The sequence below is a fragment of the Phlebotomus papatasi genome, chromosome 3 (genome assembly GCF_024763615.1).
Source record: "Phlebotomus papatasi isolate M1 chromosome 3, Ppap_2.1, whole genome shotgun sequence".
Classification (NCBI taxonomy): Eukaryota; Metazoa; Arthropoda; class Insecta; order Diptera; family Psychodidae; genus Phlebotomus; species Phlebotomus papatasi.
The window spans coordinates 15,267,910-15,281,901 of NC_077224.1; the positions used below are offsets into that span (position 1 = coordinate 15,267,910).

Here is a 13,992-nt window from a genome sequence, read left to right on the forward strand (position 1 = left end):
ATTTTCTTAATGGATTTCACACACAGATCCCTTCTGGAAATTTGAGACATTGGACTAGCTATTAACATACAATAATTGGCTAAATTAATTGGAAGCACATTGAAAAAAATGAATTGTTTGAATCTTGAATCGTCTGAACGTAGCGCGCTTTCCCCTATAGAATTCTTGCATATTTTTTTCAAAATTATTCCGCGGAAAATTCCACAGAGATTATAGAAGACATTTCCTATGTTATTTCCTTGAAAGAGGATATCTTCGCTATGGAATGCTATGGAGAATTGTTTTCTTTAAATTCCTCGAAAATTCATGGAGCTTTCTGATGAAATCCGCGGATATTCCGCGGCTTTTTGCTATAGGGTAACTGGTGATACAGCAATTACGCGGGAAAATTCCAAGAAAGGGCTACCGAATACTTTCTCAATGATGCACTTTTTCCAATGCACTAACCCAGAGAATCACTCTTTATTTTTCTTAAAAATAAACCTTTCGAGAATATTTCATGTTTTGTGTTGTGTAATTTACAGCGTGGCAACAAACATCGTTTCCATTTACAAAGTTTTGAAGTTCTTTTTTTTTTTTGAGCAAAAAAAAAGTGTATTCTAAGTGAGGCAACGCATAGCGATTAATCTAATTTTACTCGCGAGATCTTATTGTGTGGGTGGGCATGTATTTAAAATTGAAGAAAATTCACTGATGGTGCTCCTCGACAAGTTACATTTCCATCATTTTCTCGCTCTTTCCTTCAGCACCGCACATAAACATGGTGACATCGCAAGAAAAATTGCTATAGGTTTATATCTTCTTTTTGAGGTAAATACCACGAGTGTAGTTTCATCATAAATTATTAAATTATGATTGTGTACAATTAATAGGCAAAAATTCACAAATCACATGATTATTCATTGGCTAACTGGATATATATTTTGAGGAAAAATATTTAAATGTCAATTCACCCAGAGTCAACTTTATTGAATATAATATCAATTCAATGGTGTTTGATGTAAAACTTCTTTTTATCTCCTATCTTCTTCATTTTGAAAAAAAAAATTACATCACATTAATAGTTAATGCTGAGAACGTGAAGTGAATATCTATTGGCGCAAAATCCATCCAATTCTTTTGTGCTATATTCTCATTTTTATTTTGATCAAGAATCCGAAAAAAGCAAGAAAATTGTGTATTACGCGGATTGGAGGCTTCTCCTATAAGCCACTACACATTTATTGGCCGCGGGGAATCAAGAGGTTATTAAAAAATCCACTAAATATTCAAGACATTTGACCATATTGACTATTCGCGCTATAAATTAAAATTTACCGGGGCAGATGTATAATATTAACATTATTGCTACTTTAATATGCCAATATGTATAAAATTTTCTATAGAAAAAATACACTATTATCTATGCTATTGAAGAAATAACCATACGACTTTTCGATTTGTTACCTTGATAAATATTCTCGTGGATTTTTTTTTCCTTGCAGTAATTATGAAGAATGTCTTCCAATAACTAATCTTTTCCACACATTGTTAAAGCGCCATTTTTCTGCACAACACTCATCAACAGTTTTAGCTCATTTTAATATGAATATTTCATCCTATTTGCTGGAAGACTTCTCGTATGGTCATTTTTCATCAGTAGATGAAAGCTTTAGTTAATAGGCAGCTCTATTTACGCCAATTAGTGAACAAATTCGACTACAAACAACGAATTTAACCAAGAAGCTTCAGAAGATATTAACTGAATGTACTTCTGGGATTTGGACTCAAAAATTTGCAAATATTATAATGAAATTACATTTTACACTTAAAAACTTTTGCTTCTCAATGGCAAATTTAAGATCTCTCTTGACGATTAAGGAAAGTTTTCAATTAAAGGGGAAGGCTCTCAAGCTTCGAACATATTCTGGCTTCAAACTTCGAACACTTCAAATTTCTTCCGTAGGCTTTAATTGAATCTGACTGATAGGGGAATTCTCTAACACTCTGGCAATGCCATATGACAAATTGTGTTCGAATCTCAGGCGAGCTTTTTGGAAAATGCGATTCTGTATCCGTGACATTGGCATTTGAGCTCACGTGACATTGTCAAAAGTCATATATTTGAGATTTCTGGCATTTTAAATGACAATGAATTTTATTAAACAAATTAATAAAGACAGACTATATCGACGAGTCAGAATATTAAACGAATAACTCATGAATGGGCAACTTTACAGGAGAGCAATTTGAAGCTATAATTTGTATTCGATGACAGTTATCTTATTTCCAAAAAAATTCACAAAACAATGTATATTTTATTAACTATTAGAACATTTTCCGAGTTGTAATATTTTTTTACTGAGCTGCCATATCAAATTCTCAGAATAATGACCAACGCACAATAACTTTTGTTTATAAACATGTGTTCATAATTTCTCATGAGAATGAGCGAGATGACTAGATCTAGATCTCACTCACTTTCATTGAAATGTCAAAAACATGTTTACTAAACAAAAGTCATTATGCGTTGGGCAAAAGTGTCGAAGTATTCGCGTTTTTCCCACGCTGCCAAAATGTCCCGACTGATCTGGCATGACCTGTCAAATGTATCTTTGTATACGAATCGTATTAAGTTGTTTTAAGTGATATTTAACACTTTAAAACCCGAGACTAAAAAATCACGTAGAATACCAAATTGGAATAAAATACAAAATGCACATATTCTCATCAAAAGTCTAAATTTTCAATTATTTTCCATTTTGCAAGACTTCAACAACAGTTCTAGGGCTCATAAATTCATTTTCTAGTAAAGATTTTCATATTTTCATGCAGTTTTTATGATCATTTGGATCCAATTTTCGAATGACACAACCCAATAAATGTGTACACTGGTATACAAACCAATTAAACCTCTGACATCACCAACTTCTAGCCACCCATCAACATTTAACCTTTTCCGAAAATCGCTTGTCGATAACTCTGTCGAGACGGATCGTCCACGAAAATAGATTTTTAGCGCAAAGGGATATTGGTGATCTACGCACTGAGAGAAATCCGAAAAAGTTAAAATAACATTCCGGAAATGTTAATTTTACCTTGCATTATTGATCCGAAATCGGTGTAAATATTACCAGTTTTAGGTGTATTAGGGGTTAAATTAACCCTTTTTCATGTTAATTTTACCCTTAAAAAAATGTTGATATATTTTTACACCTAAAAAGTGTTAAAGTTACGAAGAAAAAAAGTTAATGGCACCCTCTTTTTTTCTCAGTGCGGGTGTCAAAACGTGTAAACCCAAAATTTGGGCCCCATCTGACGAGGTCGGATTTCACCTGTGACCACAAAATCCGAGATTGTAAAGAATCTCAGCTAAAACATAACCTCATAATTCACAAATTTGCATTTCCACGAAATTTACTTTTAATTTTTAACGATTTTTATTCAAACAAAAGCTCGTTTAGTATAATACTTGAACTTTACCAGAATCAGAGCAAAGTTGTTTCGCATGTTTTCTATATAGCATTTTGAACATAACCTCCAAGATAGAAACATTCTATATCTTTGGAATTTCCTGTACATTTTTACAATTATAGTAAGGTGGGGTAACTGGATCGTTTTCTGATGAGTGCTACTTAACCGCTTGTTTTTGGACTGATGAAATTATTTTTTAATTCTTCTAAATCTATAGAATTATTCACTGTTTCATTCATAAACAGAGTATGAAAAAAAAATTATCAAAAATATTAAGGAAAATTTATAATGATAATACTGAAATAAGTCAGCATGCACTAACTGGGTCGCCTTTCGCTAATTCACTTTTAATTAAACCTTTGGATTCAAAATACTTTTTTTCACAAGGAAAAAACAATAAAGGTTTCAATCAACCAGCTGTCATTAGTGAAAATGTTACTGACCCGAAAATTTTTAGTGAAGAATCCTGCTGGCACAAGTTTCAAAGGAGTCGATTACACTCACTTATTTAATGGATAAAAATATTATTTTTGCTTTTTCTCAAACTTAGTCATAAACGATCCAGATAGCGAAGCGCCCGGATTAGCACACTTGACTGTAATAATGATAATAAATTCTGGTTTTAAGGGTTTTAAATAACGAATTTTTCTATTTAAATTTGCTATGATACCGAAAGTGGCTTACGAGCTCTGTAAAATATTTTATATAACCTCAAAATATTGCAGTATTCCATATTTTCTATTTTGATCGATATATTTGGTTAATTTAGACTCAAATAAAAGTCTTTTTTCTTGTTCCCCCCTTACTCTTGATATAGGTCTGAAGCCTAAATAAAAGTTCTTCTCAATGAAAATTAGTTAATAAAAAAAAACAATTCAAGAAAATTGTTCTCAAGAGTTTCTGTAAATGAAAAGCATTATAACCAACTTTAATTTTGAGATAAATATTCAAGCTTTAAATCATTCAAAAAAGTAACAAAAACTGATTAGTATTCTCTAACAACAGTTTTTACGAGTGCGAGCATTTCGCAAAGTAGGGGGTGCTTTGCTTCTGCTTTTCAGTTTTAAGTTGAGTTATTGATCAAATTTAATTTTTGTTGACTGATTTTAATTTTTTCCGGCTCATTTAAAGTATTCCTAATTAATTAAGGGTCGGTGGGGTAGTTCCGCTTGATGACACACTTGGCATTGCAAAATGTCTTATTTTTAGGATAATAAATTTATATCTAGAAATTTGATTATATATTTTTAGATAGCCAAAGAACAAAAAATATTCAGTTTGCCTAAGTTCAATTCATGTTCCTTATAGCAAAGAATTTAGAAAAAAATATTAACATTCTGAAACTGCCCCAAAAGGAGAAGTACCTAGGCTTGGGATTGGTAATTTTATCCTTCTTTATCCATGGAATGCTTTGCTGTAGGGGAAGGTTTTCAAGCTTCGCACACACTCTAGATTCGAACACTTCATATTTTTCCCATACTCCTTTTATGAATCTGACCTAATTTTATTTAGTAAATGTGTGACTTAATACAAGGTATTTAAAAATATTGCCTTAGATGTGTCACATTCATAAGAGAATATTGAAAAAATATGAAGTATTCAAAGCCAAAGTAGGTGCGAAACCTGAAAGACTTCCCTATAATTATTATTATTGATTAAATAATAATATGTTGTGAAGTGTAATGGACTTAGAGAATTCCCAAACACAAAGTGCTACAAAAAATAGTCGCAAAAACGACAAAATACCGGAGACGTTACTAACCTAAAAACAAAAGCGTTTTTGTTAATTAATTATTTGTATGGCAAGCTCAAATTCCAGCATTTTTCTTTCTTAATTTGCAAAAGCTTACAAAAAGTAATTATTGTTTTGATTTTCTTTTGCTATATTCATTATCGGAAGATGAATGGAAACTTTCATGCACTCTCTTCGGTATTTCCTGTTATTTTTTTTATTATTATTTCAATCTCGAGAGCATTGCTTCACTTTTTTTGTAACAGAAATAGATTTTCACTTCTTAAGGACAACGAATACTTTTATGGTCACTTTATGGTAATTTTGTGGTACCATAGATGCAGTTAAATTTGACCCCCTCCTGTTCGTAAGTTTTTCTTTAATTCTAACATTTAATGATGGTCTTTACCGATCCGATCTACAATGCCTAATCGAGGAGGATCATTCCTAAACATTAGAATTAAAGAAAAGCTTACGAACAGTAAGGGGCAAAGTCACCCACAAAGGACAAAATCACCCGCATCAATAATACAATGGTAACTTTCCTCCGCGTCGGGGCACTGTTTTCTTCCGCAAGTGGCGCTGAAAACTGTTCTCAATTTTCAATTCTCAAGCTTTTGCACTCAGTCCCGGAATTAAGTCCTTCGGGATTATGCACCTGACGGCATTATGCACATACAATTATGCAAGTTTGCCTACCCTTGGGAGTCAATTTATGAAATCATTTTTGAAATACGCCTGAATGTATACTAAGTTGCGAAGCGGGATATTTTGAAAACATTTTCAGAATAAAACTTTAATTTCTTTTATTAAGGTAAATTTTTTAAATATTCTAACCATTTATTGAAGAACTCTGGCCAAAAGGTACTGTTTGTTAATGCATTTGTATTAAACAGTTGAATCTTTAAGTTTGCACTACTTCGTTCTACGGCAGATTTACTCAAAATAAAGCCCCTGCGGGTATGCAAATTTTCTCGATGCATAATGCCATTTCGCGCGTTTTTTTTTCGGTCTCGAAAATGTGCATAATGCCGGGATCTAGTATATTTGATTGAACGAAAATTCATGATATTCTCATAACAGAGGGAAAATACCATAAGGGCCTTGACAGACCTGAAGATTAGCCGAGAGACGGCTTAGCGTAATTATATTCCATATAATGGTTAAACTTCTTTTCCATCATTTTTCACTAAAAGTCGTCTCTCGGCTTAAGTCGTAAGTGTGTCTAGGGCACAATCCCAACTAAAACAGGATACTCTCCACACAAATGCCCAAGTAACACTTTTAGCTTATTCATCGAATAGAATCATACGCATATCGTTGCAGTGACGTGTTTAATGGGTTATTTTTAATGAAAAGACAAAAAAGAATAACTCCCGAAAATACGTTTTAAATTACCAAAATGCACAGATCCCTCTCTAAATGTATAACCCTATAAAATAATGATTTTTGCTGGTGATGTTGTGAGTTGCGAAGGAGGGAACGGAGCAGAGAGTATGGCATTTCCAAGAATTGTTGGTCGCGAATTTTAAATTCACTCGAATGTATCACACAAACACATTTGCTTGAGGGGTAGAATTTGAGAAACGAGAGACAGACAATGGCGAGTGCCTCAAGATGCGCATTTTGCACAAGAACCCGGCGCAAGATGTTCTAGACACATTAGGAATTATATAGATAATAATTAGTAGTTTCCTCCTGTGGCCCGGGAGAGTGAGTCAGAAAATTGACCAGGAGATCAAACTATGTACTCAATGGAGGTTAGTTTCATTGAAGAGAACAAGAATTTTGCATTAAGAAAAAAAGGGTCGCGCAATGAAACTTTCCTTTTTTTGTTGGTCTTATATTTCGATGCCAAAATGAATGATTGTCTGAGCACGATAAAAATGATCATGTGGGTGGGGAATGGAAATATTCTACTAAAGAGAGCTTGAGAGAGGTGAAATAATTAATTTAATGCATCTACGCCGTGGTGTCTCGATATTTATTCCCGGCAGTATTAGTTGCAGACAAGACATGAATTTATTTTACAGAGAAGTAAAAACAATAAAAAAAAGAAGACATCGACCAGCAAAAAATGTTTGTTCGATAATTCAACACAAAATACAAACCAACAAACTTGAATGGATGAATGCAAATTGCCAAAATTGTAAATCGAATATTCTACTGTCGGCATACCAGGAGGGGTGGTGTACATTTGAAAATTGTCTGTCAGTCTTCAGTGGTGAATAAAAAAAGAGAGCATATAGCATACAATTGAAGGCAGAGATAAAAGAAATTTTAGTTCATACTAGGGGCATTTCAATGGGTAAACATTGGTGTGCTATATTCGTTTTTATGGAATTCTTGTCAAGTTTTACAATTTTTCAATGATTAAAAGTTGTAAAATATTCATGATGTTACCAATATTTGTAATATTCCCATTATTCTGAATTAATATTCTACAAATATTTCGATAATTCCCAAAATATTTGTAGTATTCTCGATATTCGCGATATTCATGATATTCATAATTCGGAATATTTCTAAAAATATTTTTGATATTCACAATATTCTCACGGTTAACAGAATATTCTCATGATATCAATATTCGCAAAATATCAGTAATATTCTAAATAAATGCAAAATATTTGTATTTGTAATATCCTCAGTATTCTTAAGAGGTTCACAGGATTATCAGTATTCGGAATATCTAAAAAAATATTCATCATATTTAGAATTTGAACAAAATATTTGAATGTATGTAAAATATTCTTAATATTCTCTTCCTTATTAATATTCGCAATACAGACATGGTTTACAAGACATTCTCAAGATTATCAATGTTCAAAAAATATCAGAGACATTCTCAAGAATCTTTATAAACTCTATATTCGTGAAATATTCTTAATATTCCCTGCCTAATTAATATTCAAAGTATTCGCAAGGTATTCTCAAGGTTATCACATCAGCATTAATAAAGTACTAGTCATATTCTCAATAATAACAATTATTTAATATTGCTCATAATATTCGGAAAATATTCCCAAAATATTGTTACGTGGATGGTTAAAGAAATACCAAACTCTGTAAGAAATTCACCCTGATGGACCTACTACTCCCTAGAGGATGGAGAAACGGAAGAAATCAATGTGTGACCTTCTTGAAGTAAAAACAACGTGACTTTGCATATTGATACTTTATTACCTAATTTCTGTCCCAAACTAAGAACAATATCCTTGAATTTAATTCTTAAATTGGTGCAAAGTTAGTTAGGGTTGATCTATGCTCCGGATAATTGATTAAAAGCTTTCTAAGATGACTCATAAAGAACATTCTCTTTCTGGTGGTAGCCATTGGAGCATCTCTAGAGTCCTGGGGATAGAATGGATAATCCTCATGTTTTATCTCCTGGTCGAAGATGATCTGTTTCCTAAATTTCAAGAAGCCCCAAAATAGATTGCCACACCAAACGCCCAAATGTTGGCGCGTGAACCACGAAGTCGTGGAGAATCCATCCTCAGAAACGAAGAGGAGAAAGGAGTGCATTACCTGGCAAGAGTCAACAGGGCTGTTGCATCCCCAAGAGCTTCCCTCAATCACTTTGGAGGCGAAGATCCCTCCGTGGATCACCAGAATGCGTAAAAGGGATGGTAGCTCTTGCACCATGTACCACCAGTAATATAAACCATCACTATCATTTCACTCGCAAATATCTTCATTTTTCGACAGTCTGTATGGATCATTTGACAGCTGAGAATCTCACCATGAACCAAGTGAACGATACCCCAGACAATTGACCTGTGGCCAAGATTTTGGCATACACAGCAGACAAGTCTGTACTGTGGATAGGAGATTCAGGTCTTTCCCTATTTCTTTCTAGACATTGTCTCCCTGTATATGTGTTACCCTCCCAAAGTATATGCTTAAGCGTAAAAATCTCACCTAAGCGAATATACTGGAATTTTCGTCCCAGAATAAGTGTTTTCGGTTATAGAGAACCCCAGGGTGCATTGTAGAGGTGGGAGGGGGTCTATCTTGAATAATTTACTAAACCCTAGCCACTTATGAGGTAAATTCGTCACAATATTTAGTTGGGGTACCCATCGGGCGCGTCCCAAGTGACGGATAGGGAATGGCCGCAGTTTGTTCTAAGAACTGGCTACAGTTTGTTTGGAAAGTGGCATCTTTGCGTCTACAAAAAGTCTTTGGTGAACCGTAAACCACCCCAAAAATCCAAGTATCCTACGTAAGGAGGCCTGTGAATCAGGCTTGCACCTGGTTGTCGCAGTACCCTGTCCGCAAAAAAAAAAACAGAATAAAAAGCCTCTGATGACGGACAAGGTGATGCTTCGATCACTGTTCCCGGGTTGGGAGGGCACCAGATTAACGAAAGAGTGACATCGGGTTTGGCAAACCTAACTTTTCTGAATATATATTTGTAATATTCTAAATATTCCCAAACGATTCCTAATATTCACTGTATTTAGTAATATTTTGAATCCTTTTATGATTTGAGACATGTTCTCAGGATTATCAGTATTCGTAAAATACCAGTGATATTCTTAATAATCGCAATATTCCAAACTTATTCGTAATATTCGCAAAATATTTGTAGTATCCTCTATATTCGAAATATTCTTAATGATTTTTGGGATTTGCAATCTTTGCAAAATAATCGCAATATTCGTGAATTTCTCAATATTCGCATACAATTCACAACATTTTCAATATATTTGAATATTCGCAAAGAATTGTATTCTAATTTGTTAGTGAATTGCCCCTTGAGTACATACCAATGTAGACAGAAATTATAGTGATGATGTGTTCAAATAAAAAATACTCCGGTCATCCAATAAATATATTCTAATATTGAAAATTTTTACGTATTTTTTCCACTTCCGTTTCCCGTTCTTTCACACCGGCTGTGTGTTATAGTTCTGGCCTAGAGTTCCTCTCTTTCGGCCCCACATTAAATGATACATTCATGACACACCTGTTTACTTGTTAATTACCCATTCAAATTCTATTATTAAAATATTGAATAATAAAATTAAAAAAAAAATTATCGAATCACAATTGGGTCAGACAGGGCATTTTATAATAAAAGTGTCGAAAAGTCAGTGAGACGTTAAAATGGAAAAAATTTACAGTGTTAAGAATACTCCACAAAGGCACTTCGCGCTAAATTTATTTGCAGCAGTGCAAAATAATTCTGGGTAGACATTCTTCTACCCTTGACCTTGGCTAAAAGTTGTCCGTATTGAAAATTATGATCATCTCCCTTTTCTCTCATTCTTATATACATTCACTTTATATATATAAGGCATACATATGCAACTGATTGTGATACCGCTTTGTAAAAAAAACGATTCAGAGATGAAATCAATAAAGCGTGCTCAAGTTTTGTGGTACTTACATTAGCAGCTACTGCATTATGATGCATTTGCACGAAAGAACATTTATCTTCAGGATGTTCTTCTGAACATTTAAAACAGCAATGAAATCGCAATTGAAATCATCCAGCAAACATCTTCAATATGTCCAAACTTTTCGCATCTCTTGCAATTCTTGCAAACAAATGCGAAGTAGTCATTCTAATGGTCCTCGACTCAGTATGTTCTGCAAAACAAAACATAACCAAGCCTTACTAATAAAACAATTACACGATCTAGAGTTGTAAGATTCATTGTCTTTATTAATCCGCTAAAATTTCCCACATGTTTCCTATATCTTTATTCCCGTTTCTCTTTCTTTTAAACCATTTTCGCGACTGTAAAAGGGATGACTCTTATTTTTGTAGTTAAATAAATATTACTATGACCATTATTAAAGGAATAAAGTTCTTTGCTTGCAGATAACAGATTACTAATTTATGTGAGCTAATGAAAGCAATATAAATGAGATGTATTGAAATGCACTTCTGAGAAAATAAGATAAAATAATTAATATTTGCCGTACGAAGCTTTTAAATTGATCAAGAGAATACATAGGGCAATAATGCACAGTTTTAGTGAATAAAATTAAAAAGCAATTTGTGATAAATTTTATTCTAAATAAATTAAGATTTTACAACCACTAGGAATAGTAAAATGTGTCTAATCACAGGAATTGCTGATGGGTCACTTTTGAAACAAAGGCCTTATAAATCAGTGAACTACTCATAAGACTAATACTAAGTACATGGTTCTATAATTTTCTATTTCTATAAGAATTTTACACGACAATGTAAGAAAGAGAGAGTTCCCTGAGTTGGTTAAAAACACTGACTCACTCACTTAAACTTAGATTAAGTTTTAAAATAACAGCTTCTAGAGACCAAATGGCAAAAATAACGAATTGAGGTCTTCAAGGAACCTCCCTTAAAGTTCAAGATCATACTATCCGTTTCATTCGTTTTTTTAACGAAGTTCAAGCACTGAAACAGCTCCTCAGATACATTAGAACGGTTTTATATCGCTTTGTATAAATCCATAAAAATTGTTAAAATCGGTGTAAGAAGTCTATAAAAAAAAGAATTTCCTCGAAAAAACAGTTCCTGTTCCTTAGTGTTTTTTTTTTGCTTCAAGGTCTAAATTAGGATTTTACTGATTTTTTTTTGAGTAAGATCAAATTAATAAAAAGTGGATTTTTGTAAATATTCGAGGGAACCACAGTTCTTTGTGTTTAAAAAAATGTTTTTTTTTTTTTAGAGATAATCCTATAATTGGGCGTCTCTGATAAGCAGTCTACAGACTAGAGGTTGAGCCCAGTTTCCGAAAATCTTAAAATTCTAAATAGCAACCAATTTTATTGTTTTTTTTTCAGAATCTAATAGATCATTCGCTTTTAACCCTTCAACGACGAGACCATTTTCGCTGACCGAAAATCAGCAATAAAAATGAAACCGATAAACAAAACTTGTGAAACGTCTTACATTTAACCTTTGAATTTGGCGTATTTTTTGTCCCTGAACGATAGGAACAAAAATAGCAAAAAATTAGTTAATTTTTCTGACGATACCAATAAATGATTTCACTGTAATGAAAAATGTGTCTAAGGTGTTCCAATCGTCCTTAAAGGGTTAATAATCCAAATCAGAGTTGGAATTTTCTAAAAAATATCGATTGATAAGTAATTAGAGAAGTTAAGCCATATGGCTAAGCCTTAGATCTGAAACCCGTATTATTAAAACCGTTTTTTAGGTGTAATTCCTTCTAATCACACCTATTTTCCCTTCCTTTCGTTAAAACAATGTAATAGCCTTGAATACATAATTCCTTATAAAGGTTTTTGGGAAATAATTTTTAAAATACGTCCAAATGTTTACTATTGTATAACGCAAGATATTTTAACCCTTTAAGGACGATTGAGTCACCGGTGACCCAAAAATGAAATTTTTCCTACGGTCATCTAAGGTTGTGTATTGCTCTAAAAAGTCAGAAAAAATGATTTTTTTTACCCTCGATTTTTGACCTTCTCGTCCTTAAAGGGTTAAAACACTTTATGCCTATTTTACCAGAAAAAATTATTTTATTTAGGTAAATGATTTGAATAATTTATCAATTTTTTGAAGAACTGAGGAGAAAACGTACTATTTATAATCCATGTCTTATAAATGGTTGAATCTTTTCTTTCTACGGTCAACTTATTCGAAAGAAATCTCCTAAGGGTATGTAAATTTTCTGGGTGCATAAGTCCATTTCGCGCGATATTTTCGGTCCCGAAAATGTGCATAACCTGAAACACCCTGTAATTGGTCAAAATCGATAGTTAAAGAATAAACTGTTCTAGAAGAGATCGTTAAGCCATATACTGCCCGGTTTATAGAGGTTTTATCCGAATTTATATAGAGAAATCGAAACAGTGATACAATCTTGCCAAGCGATGTATTACATTTGCGATACAGACAAAATAGAGAGAGGGGGTAGGCTACCTAAAGAGTTGTCCAGATCCAGAAGTATACGCTCAAATGTTAATCTTTTTTGAAAGAACCAAAATGAGGAAAATTTCAAAGTACCACTGTACGCGGCTTGTTATTTCGATCATTTTCATCCGCTCTGATCAACGGAATCCTTTTGGACTATGATCTTTCTTGAAGGATCTTGAATTTTAAATTCTTCTGAAGTATCAGACCCCTCACATCTAAAGGTTCTACAATTGAGTATTTTGCTAAAAGACAGGAAGACAGGCTAACTTTCATCCTTCTTAAGAGCTTCACAGTTCGGAATAACACGTGTAAATGGATAATTTCTGAGGTTATCAAGAGGAAATCCCTCAATTTTCTTAACCTGATGATACAAGATTAAGCTAAAGCTTCTCCCAAGGGATTACGAAGATAAGAAATCACCTCTTTGCGCTAAACTTTAAGGTAGTAGTCTGTCCAACCCTGAAACTTTTAATCAACAAGAAGCTTCACACAACTGAAACCAAGTATTTCTCGGTATTAAAGACTCTTCCTTTTCGCCAAGAACGAAAGGGAAGAGAGATTATAAACAAGAAAGTATGTAATTGTGATTATATATGGTTTTGAGTATTTCGTCGGGTTGTCTCAGCATATATAATGTACATATATATAATATACTAAGAAAAATCCACCCGACACAGAACGCGTCAATTCCGCACGGCCTCAATTTTATTCTGTGTTGCATTTTGGGCTTTTGAGAACGGTGTTATGCTCTTTTTTTTTGTCTTTGCCCCCCATTGCAGAAAGAATTCTCAAAGTCAAGGTTAACTCCTCAACCACATGCAAGACAACTCCTTCACAGTGTCCATATGATATTCCGCGGTCTCACACACATTTCGATTGATGTATCATGCTGGCGATGCAATTTATATTATTTTAACTT

General features: G+C 33.3%; 2 protein-coding genes across 11 annotated transcripts in view; one reads left to right on the forward strand and one right to left on the reverse strand.

Moving 5' to 3' along the window:
• The window catches only part of LOC129807826 (protein abrupt), a 169,800-nt gene that overhangs the window by 144,468 nt on the left and 11,340 nt on the right, over window positions 1-13,992 (reverse strand). For all 3 annotated transcript variants that reach the window (XM_055857352.1, XM_055857347.1, XM_055857361.1), the window contains exon 2: window positions 10,584-10,786. The gene's annotated coding sequence lies outside the window, so the exon portion shown is untranslated. The remainder of the gene's footprint in view (window positions 1-10,583; window positions 10,787-13,992) is intronic.
• Window positions 1-13,992, forward strand: part of LOC129807828 (voltage-dependent L-type calcium channel subunit beta-2) — a 130,985-nt gene that overhangs the window by 56,399 nt on the left and 60,594 nt on the right. The window lies entirely within an intron of this gene.